Source organism: Notolepis coatsorum (genome assembly GCF_963971535.1).
Source record: "Notolepis coatsorum genome assembly, chromosome: 20".
Lineage (NCBI taxonomy): Eukaryota > Metazoa > Chordata > Actinopteri > Aulopiformes > Paralepididae > Notolepis > Notolepis coatsorum.
Window position 1 is genome coordinate 46,036,672 of NC_140184.1, and position 5,079 is coordinate 46,041,750.

Consider the following 5,079-nt stretch of genomic DNA (forward strand, 5'->3'; position numbering starts at 1 on the left):
ATTTTGGTTCCAAGGAGAGCACATAATAAATTCCACAATTCCATGTGTGCCTACAAGTAATTAGTAGGTGTTTTTGTTACCAAATAATAAGGTATATTAACCTATAGCTTTTTAATTATAATTGTTAACATTGATCAGAATTAATGCATATACCGGTAGACAAATTAGATGTATAACAGCTACATTATCTATAATCAATATTTTTTATAAGATTTTTCTCTCTAAGAAATGAGATCACGATTCTCTCACACGATTCTTATTTTTTCAATAAAATCATTTATTGCACTCTCTTAATAGACACCATAACATATATCAAAGTGCTTGACTTAAACTTAAACATAACATATATGAAAGTGCTTTAAAAGTAAAAAAATATATATATATAACAATTTTTTTAAGTTAATTTTGAAATGCGATTCGCATAGTTTTATTTTTTTACGATTAATGCAGTGCAGCCCTAATTACAATAACATTCCCACATGATTTAGATCTTCCAGATTTCAATGACTTACAAAAGTGCTACCCGATTTCTACTTACCCACATAATAAAATGGTTTCCTGTCTCAGTAGTTGCATGACCCACAATTCGTAGGAGAAGCACTTTAGAGGTTGACGACGTGATAGCCTTCATGAAAATAAAGCATAATACCACACAAGCAGTTATTCAACAGCCTTAAGTGTAGATATATTTAAAACTTGCATGTAGTTAATATTTTAAATGCCCATGACTGAATTTGAAGATTACCTAATAGCAAATACTTATGTTACTACTAACATAACTGTTAAAAGTTTAAGATATCAAGGCCTACCTGTAATGATCTTGATATCTCAACACATTCACCTTTGTCCCAGTTCCTGTGCCACAGTATAAATGCGTAGATTGGCAGTGTACAATGTGGTAGAAAAGATCTCTCCTGTGAATTAGAAAAGCAAGCCCCGCCCCCAGCCTAGTGAATGAGAAAAGCCTGCCCCTAGTGGAGCAGGACAGTCCCTACACAGTACAGTACACAAAATGATCACTGTGATGTACTGTCCTGCTACATCACTGTCCTGCTACTGTTTAATCACTGTGATCCACTGTCCTGCTACATCACTGTGATCCACTGTCCTGCTACTGTTGCATCACTGTCCTGCACAGTACAGTTTATGATGAATTGAAAATGGGGGACCCTGATGTAAACAAGACAAACGTCTTTCTCTGGTCTGCATCCCCTTAACAATTGTATGTATTGAGCTGTTTTGATTGATTGATTGAAAACTTTATTAACAGATTGCAGAATGGGTACAATACAGTACAGCTCAATACACACAATTGTTAAGGGGATGCAGACCAGAGAAAGACTTTCATCTTGTTTACATCAGGGTCCCCCATTTTAAATTCATCAGGACATATATGACATACATGACATACAGATAGACAGTACTGCTACATCTATGTACTGTACTGTACCCATTCTGCAATCTGTTAATAAAGTTTTCAATCAATTCAATCAATCAAACAACTCTCAAAGCCAAGGTAGTTTGTGCACCTACCCAACCTCCCCCAATGCACAGTTTCTATGTCAAATGTATATACACTCTTTTTCTGGATTTTTTTTAGTATCACAAACAGTACTGTATTTGAAAATCTGGTACGTCATAAATGTATAGATGTAGCAGTACTGTCTATCTGTATGTCGTGTGTGTCATATGATGAATTGAAAATGGGGGACCCTGATGGAAACAAGACGAAAGTCTTTCTCAGGTCTGCATCCTCTTAACAATTGTATGTATTGAGCTGTAATGTACTGTACCCATTCTGCAATCTGTTAATAAACTTTTCAATCAATCAATCAATCACTGTGGTAGAAAAGATCGCTCCTGTGAATTAGAAAAGCCAGCCCCGCCCCCAGCCTAGTGAATGAGAAAAGCCTGCCCCTAGTGGAGCAGGACAGTCCCTACACAGTACAGTACACAAAATGATCTAACTCCTACTGGTTAGTTGGTTGGATGCACTTCCGAGCTGCTTCCACATGGAGGCAAATTGTCTTTTTTGTTGTGGGAACAACTTTTTCTGGCGGATGGTTTTTTCAATAAATCTTCGATTAATGTGTGTTTATTGTATAGCAATAAGGTTGGATGAATGTGGCAGTTGTATAAAAGCATTACACCACTTGCAGTCGTGATTTGTGAACAATAAACCATGCCTAGGGGGGTCTAACAACCCTCGACTGCGCCTCGGGCCTAACGACCACCCCTAGGCATGGTTTATTGTTCACAAACCACTCCTGCGCGTGATGTAATGCTTAAATACACTGAGATAACGTAACACCAATACTTTCCTGAGCACATACAGTATATATTCACTTAACACACCTGTAAATTGTTTCTATGAAGGAACAGGGTCTCATACTACTGACCACTTCAGCAACACTGTTAAGCTATAACCTACTGTACATCTCCAGAGTGCCACTTTTGGAAGAAACCAATATCATAGGGAAATGGGCGTGTGTGACTTGTTGAGGTATGATCTATGTTTTTCTCATAATATAAAATGATAGTAATAAGTAAATAAAAGAAAATCATAAAATACATGCCCCCCCCCCCCCCAGTTTGAATGGGTATGACACTTGTTAATCTATTATCCAGTGTTTCAAGATGGAGTCGCGGGAGCTATAGCGAGTGGTCGGACCACATATGGATGAGCACTACCGGTTCAAAGGTTAATTTCCGGCTGGCGATCTGCCGATCGGCCACCAGATGGCGGTCTTGAACCGCTAGAGAGTTGAGTGGAGCTTTGCACTGTGTCTCAGGGCTCCGGAAAGGAAATATGATTTCGATGACAGATTTTTGAAATATTGACATCAAAGACGAGTTACGGCGTCTTCGGCAGAATGAGCATGGCTCGGAATGACGTGAAAACTCGTTCACGGCGATCATAGTGTTAAAAGGGTCTTTAGTCAATAAGCACAAGAACGATGGAATGGAAAAGGTACCAAATGAAGCAAATATGACACGCCACAACTTGACAGCTTACATGCCATTCAAACAAGAGGGTTTGTCTCCCACTGTCAATAGCAAGAACACGTGTTCATGTTTTCCTAGTAGAGTTTTTAACTCATTCTGCGCCAATCACGGAAAAAGTCAGGTTAACTCGCCAACCGTTCAGTGCCAATCACGAGAAAAGCCGGGTTTTAATCGGTATTTCTTTTATTAGCTATATCCATAAATGTTTCATCCATCCAGCCTGATGTTATCATTGGGAATGGGTCTGAGCTCGCAAAAGGGCAAATACCGCCGCCTACGCCTTCCAGTCAGTATTGCACTCTATTAGAAATGGTGTAGTTTCTTTTTCTGGGCCGATCTGAGCCGTACGGGCGGGTTTTAAATACTCCGGCAGGACTAGCGTTTACAACGTTACATCTGCGATGTTGCCCCCCCCCCCTTCATATGCAATGCCGGGCAATGTGGGATGGACCTCCACAAGCAGTATTTGGAATGGCGATCAGATCATTGGATTATTTCTTTTGCATTACATCAGAGACCAGGTAAGGACTGTATATATCCAATCTTGCGTTGATCTGATATTTATTTCTACCGTGATCGAATCTGTCTGTGTGTGTGGCTGTTTACCGTTGGGTGCAGGAGGTGGGGAGCGCCGCGCTACGAGGGCCATTTGATGTATGCACGAGGAGACATAATAATGATAATCTAGCGTTGATTTCAGGAAGATTCGATAATCAGGCGAAAAATGACAACGTGACAAGTGTATTCCACTAAAACGCTATTATCGCGTCTTTTCCTGGGATTACTAAGAATCACCAAAACTATACTCGTATTCAAACCGGTATAAAACGGAAATGTACGGATGAAAAAACAATCTGTTTTGTGCATGTTGACTGGAAGCAACTCACTGACAATCGACGGGTGTATTAGACCCATAGCTATAATATAAGATATATTTTAAGCAATCGCAAATGTCGGTCTCCCCATTGATTAAAGCGATGGCGCTCTAGCGCCCCGACCCCTGGTGCTGATTGAGTTAATATTCCGACACTTTTATCTGAACAAACAAAAGTGTTTTTTTTTGTCAGATCAATCAGGTTTTATTATCCCGCTGGAAACTGTGACAACACACCATTTCATTCCTCGCAAGGGGAACACATGAATTATTTTTAAATACCCTTGGAGGCTTTTAGAGGTGTAAATCCGCAGGTGGGTGCGCGTGTAAAATGGAAATGAGGACAGACGGACACACAAAGCACTGTTTGGGTGCTTGAGCTTGTGAAAAGGGCAATCTGCTGATGGAGCTATCACATGCGCAGATGCAGTAATAAAACTAAAGCTAGGGCAATTACTGTAGTTGGAGTATGGTAGGGGGCGGGGGCCACGCAATATGTCCTCCTCAACTAAAATACCCTAATGGGAGACAACGAGACAAAGCCGCTGTCAGAACGGGCCTGGCTGTGTGTTAGGAGAGGCGAACGAAAGAGTAGGCCGTTCCTCTAGTCATACAAAGGTCAGACAGACAGGCTTAATACGGATGGAGCGGATGGTAACAGCCATGAATTACGTTATTTCCCCCCTCCCCCATCTCATGTTGTTTTAGTGTGACATGGCTCCAGCTGCATGGCTAATTGTTTGTCGGCAAAATGCAATATTCTTTTTGCCTCCTGCATAACATCCAACGTCAAATAAATGTAATAAAATCATTCCATTCATGGATATTTATGAAGTGTCGTGAAATAACAAAACTTGTTGTTTTAAAGAAATAAATAAGAAAGGGAAATCTGTTCTGAAGTCTGAAAATGGTGTAATGAGTAAATCAACTGCTACACTTTGTTCATGCCTTGTTAGAAATAAAATACTTTACTGCCATCTAGTGTACAATTAGCTGAACTACACCAGATATAATCTATTACAGATGCATGAGCACCAGACTCTTCCATTTAGACATGGCATGCAATTCAATGTTCTTGGTAAATGATTATATAAACACAAAAATTCAACACACATTTTAAACAGAAATTACATGATCATCAATGAGAAATATGTTTGAAAGGGATATGCCTCTACACACCATCCATAACATTAAGAAGT